The 25,246-nt window shown below is 39.9% G+C and overlaps 1 protein-coding gene across 2 annotated transcripts in view; it reads left to right on the top strand.

Moving 5' to 3' along the window:
- CycJ (Cyclin J) overlaps positions 1 to 25,246 on the top strand; it is a 122,618-nt gene that overhangs the window by 11,298 nt on the left and 86,074 nt on the right. The window contains exon 2 of one of the 2 annotated variants that reach the window (XM_067147457.2): positions 10,627 to 10,748. The exons of the other annotated variant lie outside the window; for it this stretch is intronic. The gene's annotated coding sequence lies outside the window, so the exon portion shown is untranslated. The remainder of the gene's footprint in view (positions 1 to 10,626; positions 10,749 to 25,246) is intronic. 2 annotated transcript variants of the gene reach the window in all.

Genomic DNA, 25,246 nt, shown 5'->3' with positions numbered 1-25,246 from the left:
ACTTTGGCGGCGTAATAGTCTTGTATTATTTTGGTACATGAGTTGAGGCACTTTCTGTAAAGTTCTGCTTTGGTATGATAAAACTTTGTGGACACGTTAAAATTTTATTTGTAAATAAATAGAGCACTGAGGAATAATCTGAGCACTGTTGGTGGCATAGTCTTCTTATCTTAAAATTGTGCTATGGGGGTCAGAAGGTGGTTTTTAGTGTACATGTAGGTCATAGAATGATGTGTAAGACCGAGGTTCCTCAGTTCAAGCGGAATGTGAAACCTAGAGAAAAACGGAGAGCTGATTTTAATGTGGAGTTCTGTAAAGGGCAAGTCAAATGAAGCATAGGTAGAGAGGATTAAAGTGTGAGAACTCACCTTGCTGCAGCGTGCCAGGAAGCTTACTCTGTGGAGAGGAATTGACAACTGGAGCAGGTTTGCGGGTAGAGGTAGTTGGGAGAGAGGAGGAAAGGAAGGGAGGGGCTTGGAAAGGAAACTCCTACGGGGGCAGGTCTGGAGGGCTATGCGGTGGGGACGTATAGCAAGGTAGGGTGTTATGTAATGTGTGGAAGATCGAACGCTTTCTCGTAAACTTAACATCTTTAATAATCGTAATAAGAAAGTCATAAAGAACCTTGGGTTTCTCGGAAATTACATTTGAGTTTAAATTGGGGTTGAAAAACTGATCGAGGTGTATGAAGCAATTTTCGGTGACGTCTAGGAGGGAGGCCTTTTCCTAATATTCTGAGAATCTCCAAGTCGTGGTCTATGGTGGTAAAAGTATGTTTCGCATCATGCATATGTTGGCCCACTGCCGAAAACCTATTGTATCTAATAGCATTGACGTGTTCTATGTACCTGATTTTGGATTTTCGTCCGGTCTATCCTATGTACGTGGAATTGCAGTTATTGCAACTAAACCGGTATACCGCTGACCTAAAGAAGGTGTTATTTTTGTTTATTGTGTTAGAGTTGTGTATTATTTCAACATTCTTATTGTTAGTACGAAAGTATCTTGATATTATGCTTCTTAAAAATGTTGGTGACACTGTAAACGCTTTCGTTGAAAGTGAAGGTAGAATATGTGATAGGGTTGGGATTTTCTTTTCCTAACGCTGTATTTAGTCGATGCTTGAATTTATTTATTATTCTTTCTATGAAACAGTCGTTATATCCATTGAATTTCACAGTGGAATGGATGGTGTCTAGTTCTTTCTTTAAGTTTGTTTTTGACATTGGAATTTTAAATGCGCGGTCAACTAGATACGTGAAACACGTCAATGCTGTCGGATACAATAGGTTTCCGGCAGTGGGCCAACATATGCATGATGCGAAACATACTTTTACCACCATAGACCACGACTTGGAGATTCTCAGAACATTAGGAAAAGGCCCTCTCCTAGACGTCACCGAAAATTGCTTCATACACCTCGATCAGTTTTTCAACCCCAATTTAAACTTAAATGAAATTTCCAAGAAACCCAAGGTTCTTTACGAATTTCTTATTACGATTATTAAAGATGTTAAGTTTACGAGAAAGCGCTCGATCTTCCACGCATTACATAACACCCTACCTTGCTATACGTCCCCACTGCATAGCCCTCCAGACCTGCCCCCAACACCTCCCCCGTAGGAGTTACCTTTCCAAGCCCCTCCCTTCCTTTCCTCCCCTCTCCCAACTACCTCTACCCGCAAACCTGCTCCAGTTCTCAATTCCTCTCCACAGAGAAAGCTTCCTGGCACGCTGCGGCAAGGTGAGTTCTCACACTTTAACCCTCTCTACCTATGCTTCATTTGACTTGCCCTTTACAGAACTCCACATTAAAATCAGCTCTCCGTTTTCTCTAGGTTTCACATTCCGCTTGAACTGAGGAACCTCAGTCCTACATATCATCCTAGGACCTACATGTACACTAAAAACCACCTTCCGATGCCCATAGCACAACTTTAAGATAAGAAGACTATGCCACCAACAGTGCTCAGATTATTCCTCAGTGCCGTATTTATTTATGAATAAGATTTTAACGTGTTCACAAAATTTTATCATACCAAAGCACAACTTTACAAAAAGTGCCTCAACTCATGTACCAAAACAATAAAAGACTATTACGCCGCCAATGCGAGCAATCCTCAGATATTTTATATGAACCATTTTAAATGTGTCATTATACGAATTTTACCTAGAATTGTTGCTTATGTAAATTTATTCTCTTGCTTGGTTTTATGTAAGGCTGATGATGACATTGAAAGCATGTCGAAACCGGTACCTTTATAACAACTAAAATGTTGTAATATAATTTATGTGCAACAGCTTTGTATGTATTGAAAAGGTGGATTCCATTATATTAAATTACTTTTGTGATTCTCAGCTCAATACGGAACGGCCATGAAGTTTTTAACTTCAGATATCATCGAAATGTAAATAGAGTGTCACGGAAATAACAAGATAGATGCAGCGTTGTTTTCTTGATGTTCAAAATTGAAACTAGTGAAGAGTGGAAAGTTGAGAGATCGTTGCTCAGCAATAAGCAAAGGATGGTTTATATGCCACACATTCAGCGACAGTGTTTTGCGAGTATTGTAATTGCCGAGTTGGGTGGAAAAAAAAAGATAGCATTGTGAAACGTGTTAAATCTGAAAAACGCGTGGGTAAGCGAAAGTTCAACCCCTACTGCTAGTACGTCTCAAAGAAAGCAATCTTCTGTGCTTACACAGATAGTTGTAAACGACGAAAAATTTCCAGAGATAACTTCTCGAAACGCACAGTTGAAGTATTTGCCAAAGCAAATATACCTCTGGAAAAGCTGGGAAGCAAAGAGCTAAGAGCCTGGATTACTGAGTTTTCAAATGAAGAGCTGCCATGTATGAGAACTCTACATGAAGTATATTTGCCGGGTAAGTTTCTATTTCATTGATCAGGTACAGTCTAGGTATTATGACATCAAAACCACTCGAAAAATTAAAATTAAAGGAAACTGAATTTGAGTGCAATTTCCATATTGAACTATCTTACCCATACCCAATTGATCCAGTAATTTTAAATTATGTTGTTATAATTTGAGGTCTTTCTTCCTTTCTATAAGTTGCATCTGACCACCAGAAAAGAACTGCAGAAGCTCAAATGGGGAAGAACATCAACATACTCTGTGATGAAACTACAGATAAAATGGGCCGTTGTGTTTTTATCATCATATTTCAAGTCCCAGCTGGATCAAAAAATTCTGTGCAGTTAGTGTACTATATGATGCAGTTAGCGTTTCTTAGTGACAGTGACCCGTACATGACCCGGTGTTATGAAACATCAGCTTGGTTGGCAATAGTTGAATCGTAGTGATGACAGATTTAAATCATGTGGTTGCGATGGTAAAGTCTGCATTTTTGAACACAAGAAAGCAAAAATATAACTATTTACAATTCTTAACATCAAAGTATGGTGCTTCAATGGAAGCAAAGCTTGTACCTGCACCTGTCATAACCTGATGGAATAGCTCGTTTCAGGCTGTCTTCTATTTGAGTGCTTACTTTACTGATATTGTTACATTTTTCAAGATATCTGACATGAAAGACATCAACAACTGTGATATTAAGTACCTGACTGATCTGAGTGACCGAGAAGGCTTCACTCCCACATGGTTTTTGTCACAGGTCATACAGCTGGATTGGTTGACCTTACTTACCTGAAGAGTTTCTGTAACCTACCTCTCATCTCCTTTACCCCAAACTGCATATCCTAGATGCCAGTTTTACCTCCATTTGTGAGGGGAATTTTTCTGCGGCAACTAATGATGCTTGGATTAAGCTCACTCCTCCACAGCAGGCTGCATGTAGAGACACATATGTCAAAGCTGCTTATTCTTCACAGTGCTAGCTAGCCACATTGAAAGCTAAAGACCCCAACCATAAGCATCTTGTGTCAATTTCTCAAGCTTTGTATCAAAAAAATATAATTTTGAATAACAGATCTCTCACGAAACTATATCTGGTCTGGTTACTGTTCTCTGAAACATGCAATTCAAACCCAGATGAAAGTGAAAAATGTACAGTTCAGACAAGAGTTCAGCATATTTGCTAAATACTGTCTTGAGTTGTTGTGGACCCCAACGAACAATGTAGATAGCGAGCGCGTGTTGTCTCATTACAACACAGTGGTTACAGACAGACGGTGCAATTTGAAAAAAGCAATGCCGAAGTACTGACAATGCTTTCGTTTGAACAATGAATTTGTATTGTGTGTGAACCAAGGACAATAATTGCACTTCAAAAACTTGGAATCATTAAAATTAATAATACCTGCGATTATTTTAACTTTGTAAATAGATGATAATTTTGGAAAAATAGATGCTAATTTTGAAACAAATAAATGCTAATTTTCCAGGTCCCTAGTATTTTTTTACTTTTTTTTTTTCTGTTCTGTTTGTAACAGTAAAAAAAATGTCCAGTAACTTTTTGGTAGTGAAAGACATATATTTTACATTTAGCAACTTGGTGATATTTGTTGTTATAGTAAATAATCTTTGTGAACAAGTCAGATGAACATAGTGTGATTTGATTGTACTTAGATTGGTCATAGTTTTAGACTTACTAATATAGGCTACATCAGATTTGATAATGAACATGGACAGTCAAACTAATATTCACTGTGGGTCAATATAGACATAGGTATTACATTGTACAGGGTGCAGCAGAAATCCCTGACGAATTTTAGATGTAAATAACTCAGCAACGCAACAAGCCATTCACAATTGAATGGATGAAAACCATAACGATATAAGTGATATTTAAAAAATAAAAATAAAAAAATAGTTAAGTGCAGGATGTAACTCCGGGAGGATGTATCCTTTCACCAGCAAAAAGATACAAGTGATAGTGGTAATATTCTGCGCTCAAGTGATGGGAGGTATAACTACAGATAACACGCTTTATACGAGTGTTAAGATGTTTAAATGCCTTTTTCTCTGAATGAACAAAATGCTACTTATACCGTTATGGTTTTCATCCATTCAATTTTGTTGCACAGTTTAAAAGGGCAGAGTTTGCCATTTATGTTACATACGGTAGATTGGAGCAAACCAAAGGTCGTATTGGCCACAGCTTTTAAACAGGTGATATTGTCGTGGTGCACGCGGTCTTGGTCTTGGAGAACACTTGCATCGTCTCGTCCGGACTAGTCGGTCAGCCAGCCAGTCGCTAGAATTGCGTGGAATGGTGAATACATAGGTTATGGAGACTTATTTCAAAAATGCCGACACTGTTACCACAACACATCGTTTGTTTCTCAGACACTTTGGCTTAGGTCGACATGAGAAAGTTACGAGCAGGAACATCATTCTGTTATGGGTGAACAGTTTGCGAAAAAGTGGTTCGAGTGTGAAAACAAAGCTGCGTGGTAGTCCTCATAGCGTCCTAACACCAGAGACCGTCCGTGCGGTAAGACACGCCGTTGCGCAATCTCCTCAACGTTCGGTGCTTAGGCATTCACATGCTATGGGACTCTCGGATCGCACCGTCGTAAGGAGGATTTTATACCCAGACATGAATTTCCATCCGTACAAATTGGTGGGTGTTCAGAAACTCGGTGAATATGATTGGGCCAACTGCAGAGCATGTTGTAAGACTATCCTGGAAGCTGTAGCAGCTGACACCAGTATCCTGGCAAGTGATGAAGCGCACTTTCGTTTGTCAGGCTACGTTAATAAACAAAATTTTCGGTACTGGTCCGCAACCAGTCCTCACCAGATCGATGAGCGACCTCTCCACAGCGAGCGTGTTACTGTTTGGTGCGCTGTCACTGATTTTGGAATTGTAAGTCCTTACTTTTCTGAAGAGGAGGACAGAACTGTAACGGTAACATTGGATCGTTACGTACAGCTGTTGCGCATCTTTCTTCAGCTGACACTCACCGACTTGGAGAATCCTGCTATGTGGTTCCAACAAGATGGTGTCATTGCACACACAGGCAGGGCGTCGATGGGTCTCCTCAGAGAAATGTTTCCAGGATGTCTCATCTCCTTATGGGGTGACGTTCCAAGACCAGCCCGTTCCCCTGACCTCGCCCTGTGCGATTTCTTTCTCTGGGGATATTTGAAGGATCGCATCTTCCGACGTAAGCCGTGAACACTACATGACCTGAAAGCTGCCATTCATGAAGAAATCGAGGCAATACCACAAGACATGCCCAAGCAAGTCCTGCAGAACTTCAGGGAAAGGCTTCAGTGGTGCGTCGAACAAGACGGTCGGCATTTGGATGACATTATTTACAAAACCTAGTGTGTATGTGCATGTGACGCAAATGGCAAACACTACTCTGCCAACTGTGCAATAAATCTTTAAATGGCTTGTTACATTGCAGAGTTATTTACATTTGAAATTCATCAGGTATTTCTGCCACACCCTGTATTACAAATAGTCATAAGCAAGTCTGTTAATCCTAATTTTAATTATTTTCATATACATAGATGTAGTGTATTAATATTTATCAGCAAGAACAAACAATGATGTTCATACAAAGTTACACTAAATTTTAACGAACTGTGTGTTAAAATGGATATCATGTTAACTTCCCCAATACCATGTTTTACTATATGTTTGTTCAATAAGTTTTAATGTATACCGTACTAATTTGTTTTTTAAGGTTTCGTTTATGTTATCTATTAAACTGAAGATGGTCCAAAAAGGGCTAAAACTAGTACTGAATAAAGTTTGTTCATGTAAATAGAGTTGTGGTTATCAGGAGGAATATTCTTTCCAATTCTTCTTTGTCGTGACAAATTCTTTATCGGGGAGCTAGCACAAATTAGCGACTTAGAAAATATAGCAGCATATGAATCTCATATCAGAGAAACGGACAACAAGCAGTGAGCATTGTTCAAGACTTCCTCTTAACACCCACCCTTATTTCAAATGAATGGAAGGAGCCTAACTTTGCAATGCAGCACATGTTCACCAGGACTTTGGCTCACTGCTTCCATTACAAGATCTGTGGCCAAAGAAGATTTCACTAGGCATCAGATTAGAGCTTCTGCACTCTCTGTAGACAGCGCTGCCCACAGTATCATATAGTAGCCTACCTAGTCTACTGGTGTATTAAACAGACGACAGGACTTATGTAGTCAAATAAATATTAAAGTTTATTTTTTCCACCTGTTCAATACATAAAAAAGATATTGAATTAAATAAAATTACAGGGACATGTTTTGCCCTTTAATTATGGGCATCTTCAGCCTTAATCTCAAACTGAAAGTTGATTAATCAGGTACCTGATTGTAGTTAACTTACATAGGAGATTTACATGTTAAAGAATGAATTTGAATGAAAGGAGATTTTAAAGAGAAATCGAAGTGTGTAAAACCACTTACCTCTTTATTAACGTTGAAATTGGTTGACGTAAAGAAGGAAAGGTGGAAAAAATAAACTTTAATATTTATTTGACTTCATTGTACATTTCAATACGGACCTAAACATGAGAATTATAACATGTAAGGACTTATGTAACTTATGCGTTTAATTTGTGTAAAGTGTGTTTAATAAATGCTTCATAATTCTCCATAATTTTCTGCACCAGTTATTGCTCATGATTGACTTCCTTACAAAGCCATGTTCCAAATTGAAGTCTTCGTCTTCATAATTTGCATATCTCTGAGATCAAGGGGTCTCATACTCGAGTGATATTATCTCTGCCGTCTTAAGATAGCCGTGGTTCAAAACCTGACCAGTGCCTGTGGGATTATTAAATGAAAAATCATATTCATGTGGTTCGACTCCTATATAAACAGAGGTCCCATGCCTATGATCATGATATCTATGATCTGTACTCGCTACACTTCCATTTGCTGTGCTTTCGCAGTCCCTATGCGTACTGAACATCGGGATCAAGCCAGCTTTTGCCCTTTTGCTCCACGCGAGGTTTCTGTCCTCGCTGAGCTGGCCTTAGGACACCTGCGTTATTCTTTGATAGATGTACCGCCCCAGTCAAACTCCCCGCCTGGCAGTGTCCTCGAATCGGATCACGCGAGGGAGTAATTTGTGCGGTCACGGAAGAATCCCAGACGCAAGACGATGACACGACGGACGAGGGTCCGCGAGCACGACGCTCGCTTGGCTCGAGAACACCGTGACCCCAAGGCTGAAAGCCGGTGACGCACGCGCTCCGCCCAACTGAGTAAGTAAAGAAACGATGAAAGTAGTGGTATTTCACCGGTGATGTTGCCATCTCCCACTTATGCTACACCTCTCATGTCTCCTTACAATGCCAGACTAGAGTCAAGCTCAACAGGGTCTTTTTTCCCCGCTAATTCTCCCAAGCCCGTTCCCTTGGCAGTGGTTTCGCTAGATAGTAGATAGGGACAGTGGGAAACTCATTAATTCATTCATGTGCGTCACTAATTAGATGACGATGCATTTGGCTATGCTCTACCACCAAGGTGGAACTTCCCCCTTTTTGCCATACGGCAGGATGAGGTACCCTGTTGGGGTGTGCAACAGACTTGCGGGTGACCCCAGTTTCGCCAACAAGTCTTAGGCATAAGTGCATGATTAACGGACCCCCGACCCTTTAGCGGCCGGCCTTTCACATACCAAGGAGGGATGGGTACCAAAATCTTGGGAGAATTAGGAAGCGGGATCCTTACGGATAGTGGGCTTTAGCGTTACCCAGGGAAAACCTCGCGGAGGTACCCACCTGACCGCTCCCAACGGTCACCCGCCGCCTGCAAGTTGTATAAAGCCCTGCAGACTCGGACGCCACTCCCTAACCACTTGTTGTTGAGCGGGGGGAATGTCCCTTGTCAAGAGTGTGACGGCTGGGCCGACTTGCGGAAAGAAGTAAGAAGTTTGGGATTCATGGGGGAGAGCTGTTCAATTGGGCGACCAATGATCCCATAATGTGCTGCGAAAGTAGGTGACTCCTTCAAATTGGCCGTATGCCCCTAGGTAAAGATGGCACCCCTCACAGTACCACCAGAACCATCAGGGCGGCGCCACCCAGGGGTGGACTTCCCTCCATGGTGAGCACCTGGCATAGCTTCTACTAATATCCCCCCGAAGGGGGAGCTTCCCGCTCGGCAGTAGTCTGTATATTTTACGTCTGAACTTAACCCAAAAGAGAAGGAACAACCAACCACCCCCGCGGCGGAGGAGGAGACCCATAGCACAGTATAGCCTCGACCGCGGTGACCCCTTTCCAGGTTTCCAGACCGGATCGAGTTGGCGGCCGCCCAACCCCCGGGCAAGTCCCGGACTAGTCACCTGCCTGCATCAAACCCTCCTGTTTAGTTCATCCCGAGCAAAGAGTGGGAATTTATCCGCGCCCGGGTGGCCTTGCTCAAGGGCCGGACCCACAGGTTGGGACATGGGGCAGATATGCGCAGGACTTGGGCGAATGACAGGGCCCATTCTGTCCACACATTATCCACCTCCTTTGGCCACAGGTGGGGACGTAACCACCTGGGGGGCAAACGGGGGAGATACTCGAGCTGCCCCAGAGGCTTCGTCTCGGATACTAGGACTTACATGCCCGACACCTCAAACGATGAGCAAATATCGTGCACTTCATCTCAGATACTAGGACTTAAATGCCTGACACCTCAAACGACGAACCTCCCCGAGATCTATGACCTATAGAAGAGAGTCATAGTTACTCCCGCCGTTTATCCGCGCTTGCTTGAATTTCTTCACGTTGACATTCAGAGCACTGGGCAGAAATCACATTGTGTCAACACCCGCTTGGGCCATCGCAATGCTTTGTTTTAATTAGACAGTCGGATTCCCCTGGTCCGTGCCAGTTCTGAGCCGACCGTTGAATGGTGGCCGCAGAGAATCCGCGCGCCCGCAGCTGCAACCTCCGAGAGGAGACTGCGACGCCACAAGGCAGACCGCGGCCTCGCAGCAAGGAAGATCCGTGGGAGGCCAAGGCACGGGACCGAGCTCGGATCCAGCGTTGAAGTGACGACGGATGCCGACACCCGCGCTCTCACTTCGCCCAGGCCCGACAAGCCCCGATCCTCAGAGCCAATCCTTATCCCGAAGTTACGGATCCAATTTGCCGACTTCCCTTACCTACATTAGTCTATCGACTAGAGGCTCTTCACCTTGGAGACCTGCTGCGGATATGGCTCCTATATAAACAGAGGTCCCATGCCCATGATCATGATATCTATGATCTGTACCTCGCTACACTTCCATTTGCTGATATAGATCAATTAGTAGAAAAAAATGCTTGCTTGCTTGCTTGCTTGCTTGCTTTTATGTTTAAGGTCAGCCATTTCCCTTTCTTAAGTATGACCTTCCTTGCTTGGGAGTCTCCACTTCATACCTTCCTCACTTCTGATATCTTTAGTTATTTTCGTGGTTTAGCCATCGCTGATTATTTGAGGCTGTGGGTTAATCATGGGAGTTGTTACTAAATAAACATACATATCTTTTGTATCAGTGTAGTGTTAGGCTGCGTGTCAACGAAATTGAATGGTACCATTAGCGATGTGTGGGCGTTGGCCACTAATTATGTCAGCTGGTGGCTGCTGCTAGATTGAGCATTGTTCTAAGAATTTTCACCACGTTCAACCCTCTCACTTGCAATTCATGGAACCCAATTCACACATCTAGTCACTTGTCTAACATATTGGTTTATTTATTTGTTTAGTATCAGTTGGAGTCAAGTCCCTGTTACATTGTTGGTGTATCCGATTATTATGGTGGCCTGTAGTTCTATTCTAGACCAGTAGTGCGTTGGCATTACATCGAAGCATCCAAGAGAGGCAAGAGGTTAGTCCAAGAAACTATGAAAGACTTTTTTTTTTTTTTTTCAAGAAGTAATCTTCTCATTTAATATTGTAATCTGTTTATCTTTTAAGAAAATACTAGGTAAATAACCGATAGGGAATGGGCATTCAGATCAGTGGCATTCAGTTGATTAAACTGTATAAAGAATTCAAGGTAAATTTTATTATGTTGTAATAAACAATTGCTATATAGTTTTAAGCATTTTTTCATCATTTACAACCTTTCAGCACATTATCTCCATATTATCCAACTTTTTTCCATATCTGAGGTAGTCTTGGTCCCACTTAGCTTCGATAATCATGGGTTTAATGTTCATCAACCAAAATTTAATTTCCTAACCTAAAATTTCCTGTATCGGGTGACTTTATTCTACTACATTCCTTCATTTTCATCTAGTACTTCTCAGAGACTGTGCCCATAGTATTTAATAGGGTTATCAGTTTAAACCTTTTTTTTTTTCCACACTGTAGTTTAAAAATTATTCCTGTTATTTTAACTGGGCAGGATGCACGCTCTGTTGAAACACAAGGACATGTTATGGGTGAAAATTACCCACAAGCAAAAATCCTTAATTCTGATTTAAGTGTGGAAAAAAAAAAAAAGTTTAAACTGATGACCCTATTAAATACTATGGGCACAGTCTCTGAGAAGTACTAGATGAAAATGAAGGAATGTAGTAGAATAAAGTCACCCGATACAGGAAATTTCAGGTTAGGAAATTAAATTTTGGTTGAAGTACATTAAACTCATGATTATCAAAGCTGTAGTTTAAAAAATTATTCCTGTTATTTTAACTGGGCAGGATGCACGCTCTGCTGAAACACAAGGACATGTTATGGGTGAAAATTACCCACAAGCAAAAATCCTTAATTCTAAATTTTATTTATTGGAAAATGATACATTTCTGTAGTAAATCAATTGTGTTAGTTTTGGAGTAATTGTGGCAATGTGCAACTTGTGATAATAAGAATGGATATTAAAATATTCATTTTCTCATAACACTTGCACATACAGTTGCGACGACTTTCAAACCACTGAAATGCAGCTCTCAAATGCACTTACGGAACTTTCAGTGTACTATCAGAACCGGCTACTGCAAAACTCAACTAAGACCCAGGTGTGTGTATTTCATCTTCAAAATCGAGAAGCTACTTGGCGGCTGTGCGTTACGTGGTGGGGTAAGCAACTGAAGCATTGTTTTACACCAAGGTACCTGAGGGTCACCTTAAATCAAATCTTAACATACAAGAAACAGTGTGTTAACTCGGGACAGAAAGTCTCAGCCCGAAATAACATCCTCCATAAACTTGGCTCAAGCAAATAGGAAGCCCATCTAATTGTGTTAAGAACCTCAGCTCTTGCTCTGACTTTCTCTGCAGCTGAGTATGCATCTTCTGTCTGGTCCAGCTCAGCCCATACAAAGCGAGTGGATACAGACTTTAATGAAACATGCAGAATGGTTACTAATGTCTGAAACCTACTCCACTGACAAACTTTACTGCTTGGTTGGTATTGCTCCTCCAGATATTCGGCAAGAAGTGTTCTCAAGGCAAGAGAGGTCGAAGGTGGATCTCGCAAACACCTACCCGTTATTTGGACATTGACCTCCACCCAGAAGACTGAAGTCCAGGAAAAGTTTCCTCAATGTCTCCAAGGCTCTGGATAAACCAACAAGAACAGCACGTTGCGATATGTGGCGAGCAAAAATGGAGCATCTTTCTGCCTGGATGGTGCCTTCTGAATCTCTACCCCCTGGTCATCATTTGGAATAGACAACCTGGAAGGCACTGAATCGTTTGAGGAGTGGAGTAGGTATATCCAAGGATAACCTAAAAAAAATGAGGTTATTTGAAAGATCAGTCAGACTTCTGCGATTGTGGGGGAGCAACAAACTATCCAACACCTTTATGACTGTCAGTTCTGCCCTCTTCGTTTTACACTTCAAGACTTCACTCGAGCCACTGAAGAGGGAATTGCTGTTGCCCATTTCTGGGCAGACTTTGTGTGAAACATGTTTGCGACATAAGATGTACTTTGTTTTGTTTGTATATAGTACCTTATTTATATTTTAAGTTTTTTCAACACTCTCACACAAAATAAATAAATACTCATTTATATTACATAATTTATATAAGACACATATTTTCTGTGTCAAGAGTTGCATATGATAAACACCTATTAGGTATCGAGGTAAGCGCAGAGGGTAAGAACTGTAGAGGATGTTCAAAGATAAGACTTGAGTACATTTCACTCCTGGTCCATTTTTACCTGTTGCTCGTTCACTTGTTCCACACATTCACCAAATACTGGCTTCACATGTTCCCGGCAAATTATTTTTCTGCACATTACACAACACGTGGTTGTCCTTTTTTACTTGCACGGTCTTTGCATCTTTCTGTTTGACGCTTACTGAGGACTGTATTTTTTCTTTCCTCAGATTTTCTAGAAAACCACTGACACAACTTTGGAAATTTGTTGGTGAAGTCGGTATTTTACTTCACAATGCCAAATGTTCCTCTGTGAGATCCAAGGACAGCATTTTCAAGCAATTTCGATGGAATATAGGTTCAGAGATGAGTTGAGATTGTTTGCTTTATAGATGACTTCGTTATCTAAAGGCTTTGCCTTGTCGCTACAACCATTGATCTCTTCTCTCTGCGATCCTTTTCATCTCTCCATAACCTTGGCATCCCATCATCTCAACTACCTCTTCAATGATCTTCTTCCGTGGTTGGATAGCTTGCTGCCTGATCCCTGTCCAATTCACTTTCTTTACTCCCCGTGTTTATGGGTGTGGGTCTGTATCTACTGTTCTCGATCTGGTGTAATAGTGGATTTACCGCAACAAGCTATCCAACCTGAAATGTCTGTGAACACAATTCCTAACTTAAACCAACAATGAGTCCACCTTTTGAACTTAGAAAAAGACAAACAAGTGGATCAACCATTTCTATACATTTTCCAGCACAGTACAATGCGACTACCGAGCTCGATAGCTGCAGTCGCTTAAGTGCGGCCAGTATCCAGTATTCGGGAGATGGTAGGTTCGAACCCCACTGTCGGCAGCCCTAAAGATGGTTTTCCGTAGTTTCCCATTTTCATACCCGGCAAATGCTGGGGCTGTACCTTAATTAAGGCCACGGCCGCTTCCTTCCCACTCCTAGCCCTTTCCTGTCCCATCGTCGCCATAAGACCTATCTGTGTTGGTGCGACGTAAAGCAACTAGCAAAAAGAAAAGAAAGGGAAAAAAAAAGGTACTTTTATTCCAGACTTTTTAGCATGTTTAGTGTTCTTGTATTATTTATTGCTCACCTATGTCACACATAATTTTTCAAATTCATTTGCAACATTTTGAGCTCCATAGCCCTTGCCTAATTCAACCAGACTTCATATTGTAAATTATATATTCATAAGATCCTTACTGCTTAGAAACATCTTTTAGGATTTCGCCAAATATTCTGTATGTTTAATATGGCCGATGGTGACCCCGAGTAGGGTTGAAACTAGTCCCACGTAATGTAAATAACATTCTAAATACAACTTGGTATTAAATAGGTGGAAAACTCTCCTGTGTATAATTTATGTTATCTCAGTTCAATATGGACCAACAACATGAAGGATAAGATCAATCTTGCTGGAATATGAAACATACAAAGGAAACAACAGGATATGGAATTATTTACGAACATTAGGATGTAATTTTATGCTGTAATTTCTTTATTATAAATTTGATTAATTAATTTTATTATTGTGAATATACAGGCATTCATTTTCACAGCAATTTTTTAAGTATATGTGTAATTAACTTTCTGATTGTGAAGATACCAGAAAAGCAAGGCAAGTATTGGGGGAAGAAAATAATTGGTAATAACTGCCTAAGGGATAAGTAAATTTGGAAACAGTGCTCTAAGAAGAAATGTTCTGTATGGGAAAAGTGCCCAAAGGAAAAGTTGATTTGGGAAAAATGGGCAAAGGTAATAATTGTTATGTGGAAAGTTTGTTTTGGGAAAACTGTCAGTGAACCCCTCTAAACTAGTGATGAGCAGTCTGAGACGAGCTGTCGAGGTTTCTCGAGACTATCACAGGCACTATTTCTCGCAAGAATTTTTAAGGGATCTCAAGAGCGGTGTCCCCACATTGTGTGGCGAGCAGTGTGTCGTAGGCCTACAGGTAGATGGAGCTGAATGTTGTTTGTACTGAGCATGCAAATAGCCAACCACAGGACTTCTCCATTCTGTAAATACGTGTCAACAAGCGACTTGGGTGTTCATTTCTACCGAGGTCAATTTTGCAGTATAACATAATTATAAAGGATATGCATTCTGGCATTGTATGCAGCGGTAAGTATACGAATGAATAAACTAAGTACAGAAAATGACGGCTACTGTAGGTACACCTACCTGGATACTAGAGGTGTGCATTATTCGAACTTGAGATGGGGGAAGTTGCGCTTTGCTGCATATGCAACCACCATTACACATGAGTGGAACGTTTAATCTAAAATGCCAGTGTTTGCTCCAATTCTTTTGACAGGTAGGTGTAAATCAGTTAAATAATAAGGTAGAAATGTGCACAAATTATGCAAAAGTTAGTCATTTGACTATGGTTTTGTGTAGTAGTCTATGATTGATTTCAAACGCTTTTCACACGTCGCTACATAATATCAGCCTCAGTAGCCTATTTATCACATAAATCACATACACAGTCTTGTCCTAGGTCATGAAGGAATTTCGATTTGCATAGTTTATGGTGGTAGCCGTGTGCCACCATAGAATTCATGAAGTGGAGGAGTTCTTGCTTTGTACCTGTTCATGATCTGTTCAGCATTGCCTCAGTTGTATAGAATTTTGCCCTGATTTCCTTTCTTTTACTCTCCCTGTCTTCCATCAACTTCCTCCACCCATGTGTAGAGGGCAGGTCGAATTTAATTCGCAGGTCTTCCATTAAAAACGTTTCTCCCACGAGCTCGTAAACTAGTCTCGGCTTTGTATATTTAAATAGGCCGAGGGCAGCTTTCAGAAAGTGGGCTTTGATGCTTTCCAGGCAGATGAGGTCCATAGTATTTACACTCTCACAGGTTAACTATCCTGTAAGTAAGGATAGGGGTTATTTTCATTTCGAAAAGGGCCATGGCAGATTTCAGAGATATTCTTGTGATTGTTCTGATATTATGATATATAGCTTTAGTAGCTGCTGCTGCTGCTCTTTGTGCCATGTGAATCCTGAACGAGTGCGCCGTTGTCTGCATTGTTAGGCCGAAATATTTGAAACTGTTGACGGTTTGTAGTAGTCCTTCCTTGAAGTATAATTTTTCTTCTGAGGAAAGACTTCTTCCCTTCCTGAAGACCATGTGTTTGGTCTTCCCTGCATTGATCTGAAGACCATTTTCATCTGCCCATCTTGCTAGAGCGTTAATTCCTTTTTGCAGCTCCTGTAAGTCATGTGAATCTACTACCATGTCATCTGCATATACATATATCTTGAGGTCCTTTGTTTGTTTCCTAATTGCCTGCATGGCATCATGCGTTGCCATGTTGAACAGAGGGTCTCCTTGTAGTACTCTGTTAGTCTGCATAATTTCGTGTGATGTTGAAATATTATCTGTGATTCGAAAAAAGTTGTTCCTTAACATGTTGTGAATCAGGACAACGAGCTCCTTGTTCCTCTCTACCATCTGATCTAATTTGGAAGAGATGATCATCCTGTTTAGCTCATCAAATGCTTTGGTGAAGTCTATGAATGCTGCATGGAATTTACCCCGGGGAAGTCGTGTCGCGTCTTCTATGTTGTCAATAAGGTGTTTGATAACCTGGATTATACTTCTTCCCTTCCTAAAGCTGAATTGTCCCTCTGGAAATTTGTTGTCAATTTCTTCTGTGAGCCTTTTTATCATCAACTTCGTTATTAATTTAAGAAGGCTATTCTCTAAGGCAATCCCTAGATAGGAGTTAGGATCGAATGGGTCACCTTTCCCTTTGTAGAGCATTCTTACTGTCGATTTCTTCCATGCTACCGGGATGTTTCCTTCTTGAAGGCAGAGATTCATCATGTTCGTGAAAGCTGGAAGGAGTATGTTAGTAGATGCTTTCAGGTGTTCATTGAAGATACCATCCGTTCCCGATGCCGTCTTGTTTTTCAGTCTTGATATGATGTCTTGGATTTCTTGTGTTGTAATTAGGCTTATGTTGTTGCAGTCATGTCTTGTCATCTCGTAAGCTGCTGCGATTCTCCTCTGGTTTAGGATGTCGGCGAAGTGTTCCTCCCAGATGTTCATTTTAATTTTTCCCATTGATTGTGCTTTTGGATTTAGTGCTATGTAGGGAGTTTCTTTAGCTTCTTCTGTCATTCTGTTCGCTTCAAGTTCCGTGATTTCATCTCGTGTTCATCTAAGTAGGGTTTTTATATGCTCTTCTGATGGTGCTGTAAGCATTCATGTCCTCTCGGCTATTGCTTTGTTTGGCCTTGTGAAGAGCTTGTAGGACTAGTTTCCTCTCTATGTAGCATGTTCAGTTGAACCACCTTTGAGATCTTCGCTTGGCGACTGTCGTTGTTGCAGTTTTAATTAAGTCCTGGAGAGCGAGAGCTGCAGATTCCAAGTCCTTCTCCTTTATCTTATTTTCAAATGCAGCAAAGCCATCCGTACATCTGTTATAGAAACTATTTAAAATAGTTTATGTAGGGTCCACCTTGTCAGTACTCCTTTAATTATTGAAAATTATTTATTCATTCATCATGTTTCAGGAGCAATATGCATTATGAATATGAATGAATAACCAATTTTCAATCATTAAAAGTGTATTGACAAGGTGGACCCAACATAAACTATTTGAAATAGTTTTAGACAAGTCAATACAGGATCAAAGCAAATACCTATTATGGTTAAGTTTATCAGCAGGCAGGTGTACATCGTTATCAGACCCCACATTCAGTATCATATGACCACTGCTTGTGTTAACCAATATTTTAATCTTAATAATGTTATTTGCGTTACGTCCCACTGATGTATTTGAGCACCTTCAAATACCACTGGACTGAGCCACGATCGAACCTGCCAAGTTGGGGTTAGGAGGCCAGCGCCTCAACCGTCTAAACCACTCACCCCAGCTTACTGATATTTTGGTGACAAAGGAAATAATTCCTTACAATGTTATAGAGTATTTGCGTCATTATTAGGTACTTCTGTATATGACGGTGCAATGTATAATTGTCTGATTGTACGCTATAACTTTTAAGACTATGTCTGAAACGCAACAGAAGTCGTGGATGTCGGTTATTTGAAGAGATGCCACATAGCACAGCCCAGTGTGTTGTTTGTTGAAAAGAAGTAAAAATACGTTGGCAGAAATACTTCTGAGATGATCCGGCACTTAGAAACACATAATATCAATGACAGGGAATCGTTACAAAACACCTCTGGCCCTGTCTGCATCACAAGAAGCTACGTTATCGACATGAATTACGAGGCATCCATGTAGGTGTACATCCTATCTACAGTTATTAAAAAATTATAAGGTTATTCAGCTAAGATGTCCACCTGAGATAACTCGTGAACTGTATAAGATACTGACCTTCTGTTTTCATTTTTGTTAATAGTATTAAGGAGCTCATAGTTCAACATGCAGTGCTTTTGACAAAATTTATCGACACCTATGTTTCCATGTGAGAACTGCTGATGATACACTATCAAGTTTACACTTGTAGTTACTAGCTTATTACACAGCTCGCAGCACAGGAGAATCGGTCTCGAGAGCGTTGCCCATCACCCGTTTCGAAAGAATTGGAGCAAACTCTGGCATTTTAGATTACATGTTCCACTCAGGCGTAATGGTGGTTGCATATACAGCAAGCCACATCTTGCCCCGTCTCAAGTTTGAATAATGCACGCCTCTAGTATCTGGGTAGGTATAAATTCTATCTAGTTATTCACAAATTAAACAGGGTTATTAAGCTAAGATGTCCACCTCAAGTAAGTCATGAACAGTTTAAGGGGAGGTGGTACACCTAGTTGGGTGAAAAGACTTTTTCTGATTTTCACAAATTTTGACACCTTGTAGTCTGTTCTATCATATACTGATAGTATGTTTTGGTAAATCGTCCAGAACATCCTGTAATGTTTAAATGTCATAGTGACAGCTAAGGTTACACCCCCTTTTTCTGTCATTTCAACATCGTAGCTTTTAGTTTGTAATTTCACGGCATCAACTTTCATAGGAAAATTCTGTTGGCTAACCTGTCCAGTGACATGTCGTGCTTCGCTGTGCTGCATTCATTTGTTCATTAAAATGTTTGCTTCAAAATGTTGCACATGTATTTGTGAAGTGAAAACTAATTTCCTTGAAGATGCCTAGATCACAGAGTGTGTACGAAATATGTCATGGAGGTCCGGGGAGAAAACGCAATACACTAACAGATAGTAATAATAGTAATGCTCCAGAAGTATATGTTGCGTCTTTTCTGATCATAGTGATAACTCTCAGGTAAACACAGAGTGTGAAACTGGTCAGGGGAGCTATAGAAATCATATAATTAATATTGATCTACTTTCTAGTGCTCTGAGTGACTGTGTGAAGTGCAAAAACTGTAGTGAAGGTAAGGTAAGCTTATATGAGGATAATAAACAAAGGAAAAGGTAAATTAGTGCTGAAGTGTATGAATTGTGACATGGAACATGAGTTCTACACTTCTGTACAGATTCCACATGGATTTGAGGTAAATATTAGGTCCGTGTATGGTATGAGGTCAATTGGAAATGGATATGAAGCAGGAAAAAATTTATGTGCAATGATGAACTTGCCCAGACCATTGATGCAGAAAGAGTGAAGAAATGAAATCTGTAAGCTGAGGCGGCCATTAAGGGGGAGGGGGGTGTCATACAGTAGATTATACTAAAAAATGTAATTTTTAAAAATAAATCTCATACGAAAGGTTGAGGCTTTCTAAACACAGATACAAAGTTTTAGGTAAAAATTCCTCTCAGTTTTAGAGATATTTGCATTTTAGTGACAGCTTGCACATTGTGATGGGCGTGGCTACATAGCAATGGATGCAAACGTACAGCGCCAGACGGCTGTGTGGTTTCTCTTTTCGTCAACACTGGCTGCATGGTTAGTATACACGTAGATCATGCCTGTATCCTCGGTTTAGTGAGTTGTCTTTGAGAGTGGAAAGCTTTGAACTTCTGTTTCCAAGGTTTCTGTTGTGTACTCCATAGCGGTAATAGCAGTTTGTTTTGAAACTTTCCACGTGCTTCTATTTCATTGTGTTGTGAGCTGTGATCATGCCTAAAAAGGGGAACGTTGCAAACAGAAAAAGAGATTTGCTGGAAATCGCTTTTCTAATGAAGAGAGAGGTGATAATGACAATGTTATTTTTGACGTAACCAGTAGGCCTAGTGCATCAGTCAGGAAACTTTGGCCAGAGCTTAGGTCACCTGTCAGTGATGCTAAGGATACTGACAGCATGTCATATAGGTTTATAGATTTTTCTTCTTTAGTGGATAATATAAGTGAACATTTGTGTTGCAAATTCTGTCATGGAAATGTGAAATTAACTGGAAGTAATATATCTGGGTTCGCAAAACAGAGTTACTGAGATGTCTAAAAGGGAGAAACCAAAATGAAAATGAGTCATTCAGCTTTAAAGTTTGGTCCATTTGTCCCAAATCATGCAATAGTAATAAAATTCTTCAAATAGCACCCTACAGTGCAATGGCCAGTTTTAATGATGGAACTAGGAGTAGTCTACAGGAATTGAAGGCATTGGGAATCAAAGTTGGGAAGAATACTGTGGAAGCTTTGAACAAGTTTGACAAGGCACATGTAGATTCAGCTGAAAAAAAGTAACAAACTCAACTTTGGAGGCTAGAAGGACTAGACTCAGACTGGAAGAACATCCAGACAGAGGGTATAACATATGGCAGTGGAGCCTTCTAAGGTGAACGGTGAGCAGAACTGTGTGTGACAACTTTACATGCAGTTTCCTGAAAACATTTTTTTTTTCGAACAAGAAACGTAATATCACAAGAACCATTTGTCTGATCTAAATGAAACTTGGGCACAGTTGGTCAAATAGGAATTCTATAGAAGATGAACTAAAATAATGGGACTGAGACAAAAGTTAGGCTTAATATAATGATATAAACTGGTCATAAAAATGTAAAAATTATCTGTATACTTTTTTAAAATCCGCCAAATTAATTTGAATGCACTTAGAGATTTCATCTTAGTCCACCGTCTATAATATTCTGTCAGTTTCAATTCAAAAGAAAGAAAAGAATCTTTAAGCTCATATTCAGAGTGTTATCATGTTTTTTGTCATATCATGTGGTTAATTATTTTATCAAAATTTATTAATTAATAATGTGGCTACTTTAAATTAAATTTTGATTTGTACTATATCAAACAATAGGTCAGGTTGTTATATATCATATGGATTTTCAATGTCCTACTTGAAATAATGTGGGAAATAGTTTTATTTTTGTCAAGTGGTAACTAAACATGGCATGACTAGTGTATGACCCTCCTTAAACAGTCCAGCGTAATGAAAAGAAACAAGGAGGCCAGGGAAGATGAAATTGATGATTCAGATGATCCTGAATATGGATCAGACAGGCAAGGTATTGTTACTTTGCTTGCATTTTATTCCAAACTACAGTTGTTAATGTTGATGTATCTTTTTCTCAAAACCTATGTATGCTAGAAAATTCAAATTTTTACCAGTTATTCTCTTGTGGTTGTGGTTGTTTCACTTTAACCCATTTTATTAGGTCTCTAACGTAAATAATGACAACATTATGGTCTACAAACTACTGAAAATTTTGGAATTTTTTTTCAAATTTTAATTTTTTTTTCTGGCATCTGTGTGGCAAGAAACTCTTTGAGACAATGGGGTAATGAACAAAATTCATCATTCTATTAGTATGCCAATTTTTCTCAAAACAGGTTTACTAGTTGAGTCAAAAAAAGTTTCATGTAGAAAGCATACTTTAACATTGCAGAGATAGGGTGTACCACCTCCCCTTAAGATACTGATATTCTATTTTCACTTTTATTAATGGTATTAAGGGGCTCATCGTTCAACATGCAGTACTTTCCTAGGCTTTTGACAAAATTTATCGGCACAGACGTTTCCATATGAGAACTGCTGATGATAAACTTTTTTTTTAATGTTATTTGCTTTACGTCCCACTAACTACTTTTTATGGTCTTCGGAGATGCCGAGGTGCCGGAATTTAGTCCCGTATGAGTTCTTTTACGTGCCAGTAAATCTACCGACACGGGGCTGTCGTATTTGAGCAGCACCTTCAAATACCACTGGACTGAGCCAGGATCGAACCTGCCAAGTTGGGGTTAGAAGGCCAGCGCCTTAACCGTCTGAGCCACTCAGCCCGGCGATAAACTGTCAAGCATAAGCTCGTAGTTAACTGGGAGGTCACACAGATCATTGATGGCAATGCTTGAGGTGATGTTGGAATAGAAACATTTTATCCAGGTTGCATAGGCCATACTGCTCAGCGCACATTTGGTTTTATAATGGCAAACTTGTTTTTCCGTATCAACTGTTTACCTGGAAATTGATCAAACATTTCCCTTGATTTTTGTGCAGATTTCTCTTCTTTCTCTGTACTTGCTCACAGTCAGTTTCATATAATCTCAAAAATCTTGCAGCAGTCAACGTTATCTTATGCCTTATTTATGGATGCTTGTTTTATTTATTTATTTATTTATTTATTTATTTATTTATTTATTTATTTATTTATTTATTTATTTATTTATTTAATTATTTAATTAATTATTTATTATTCATTATTTATTTATTCTTCCAAGATAAAATGTGGAGTGAATATAGCCCTGTATGTTCTTACATTTCCTTAAAAACCGGACCGATCTTCAAAGTCAGCCTCAACCTGCCACCTCCGTTCTACTTTGAATAGTTAATATTTTTCATTCATGAGATACTAACCTAATGTTGCAGTAATTTTACATTTAAACTTATAATACTTTTCCTGTCTCAAAGGTTTCTTTGATTCTTAAACATGCAGCATATATCTTTCCTTCCAGTGACACTTCTGTTTCAGCCTTTCCTTCTAGGCTACTTTGCAGTTTTTATATATTGTACTTTCATCCGCTGTTCTCTTTTTTTCCCTCTTGTATTTTTCAGTTTTATACCTTTCCACTTATCAACCGGTTCGAGTGTAATATGTATTATCCATTAATTCCTACTGGGTCCTTTCTCCCATCCTATCTCTGGTTGAAGGTATAAGAACAGAAATAGTCAGTCAAAGCATTAGATATTAATAATAATAATAATAATAATAATAATTGTTATTTCATAAAGTTATGATAGCTTGCCTTGTAAGACGTCCAGTGAGGGTGGGTGACATATTCCATGTAGGAAATGGTGTGTTAATATGATGGAGGGTAGTGTTATGTTTCGTGTGCAAATTGCAGGAATGTTGGGGACAGCACAAACACCCAGTTCCCAAGCTATGGGAATTATATATTTATGTTAAAGACCCTATAAATTAGCCAGGAATCAAATCCAAGGCTAGAGAAACAAGACACTGACTATTCATCCATGGAGCTAGACACAGCTTTATGCCAGGAAATGAGATTAGTTACTGAGTGTATCATTACTTGAAGTCAATTGTCTATCAGTTGAAAGTCAATAACATACCTTACCTGAAATTATTTATTGTTTCTTTTGAACAATTGTCTTTATGTCGCTCCAACACAGATAGGTCTTGTGGTGATGATGGGAAAAGTTAAGGGGCTAGGAGTGGGAAGGAAGCTATACTGGCTGCACTTAAGCAACTGCAGCTATCGAGCTCAATATTATTATTTAGTGTTACCCTTTAATATGAAAATTGAAATATGTTAAAATTGAACTCGTTGGATGAAGCTGTACCTACGCATAAACTGACTTTGGTGGTGGGGTCATGTGAGGTGAATGGAGAATAGGTTACCTAGGTGAATAATGGGTTCTGTTATGGAGGGCAAGAGAAGTAGAGGGAGACCAAGACAACGATGGTTAGACTCAGTTTCTAACGATTTAAAGATAATAGGTATAGAACTAAATAAGGCCACAGCACTAGTTGCAAATAGAGGATTGTGACGACATTTAGTAAATTCAGAGGCTTGCAGACTGAGCCCTGAAAGGCATAATAGTTTATAATGATTATGTATGTATGGAAAAAAATATTTTCCCTGTATATGGAGACTTTTTGGACATCCTGTACAGAAATGCTGTTGCATTCCATTGTGTTCTGTTGTTTTGTTTCATCAGCCTGGGGGCTGGTTGGATCCTCAAATAATGGGGAAACTGTAAAAACTGATGGCAGTGTGAGAATGGGGCATACTAGGCAAGATGAGGTGTGAAGTAGTTTGCCGTTGCTTTCCTCACTATGCCAGAACATGCTATTGTGGCATGGCTGATACTTCACTAAATATGTTATAACCTTCTGTGTAAGACTTAAACTTTATATTGTACAGTTGGTTGCACATGTAATGAAGTTGTTGGCTCACTCACCCTATGCCCTTCAGAGCAAGGGCGCCCATACCCGGGGGCAAGGTGGGGCCGCAGCCCCCCTCTAGCTCTCAGGGAAAGCCAAAAATCTAGTGTAGTCATGTGTTTTCCTTTCAAGAAAATGACTTAAAAGACAGTATTACGTAAAAGCGGTAGTACCGTCCCCCACCAACAGGCAGGGGATACCATGGGTTATTATACCGCAGAATAGAAATCGCCATTTATCTTTCAAAATATTAAAATTACTACGTACCCCCAGGTCTGGGCCCCCATCTAGAAACTCTCATATGGGCGCCCATGCTTCAGAGCTACTCTTCACTGAATTTTGGTGAGTAAATATCAACACGAATGGCTCTTCTAATTTTGCTGTGCTGCTGCTTTAAAATTATTAACCTTGTTAATCATTGTACAGAGTTATCAATCTCCTTGGTCTCAGGAGACCTATTATTCAAGCAAATAAGTAAAGAGAAACTTGTTTGGGTTCACAGGCAAGTAGTGTGAAACGGAGATAGGTAGTTCCTTCTCCGTTTGTACCTTTGCCATCCATTTTTTTTAATGTTTCTTTTTTTACTGCACATACAGACAGGTCTTATGACGACGATGGGATAGAACAATGCTAGGATTAAGAAGGAAGCAACTGTAGCCTTAGTTAAGGTGCAGCCCCGGCATTTGCCCAGTGTGAAACTGGGAAACCACAGGAGGCCATCTTCAGGACTGCGGTCAGTGCGGTTCAGATCCACTATCTCTCATATACAAGCTAACAGATGCATTATGCAAACTGCATAGCTAACTTGTACATTGCGTTTTTGCCATCCATTGATCAAATCCGCAAAATTTAAGGTGTTGATTCAGAAGATATTTTCCTTCTAATGGTGAGAGACCTAGGAATTTTTAAACTTATGGGCAAGTCTTGTCTAACATTATATCGACTTTAGGTTATTCAACGAAGTCAACCG

This window comes from Anabrus simplex, chromosome 5, assembly GCF_040414725.1.
Source record: "Anabrus simplex isolate iqAnaSimp1 chromosome 5, ASM4041472v1, whole genome shotgun sequence".
Lineage (NCBI taxonomy): Eukaryota > Metazoa > Arthropoda > Insecta > Orthoptera > Tettigoniidae > Anabrus > Anabrus simplex.
Note: the sequence above shows the minus strand (reverse complement) of the source record. Positions and strands in the feature narration are given on the sequence as shown.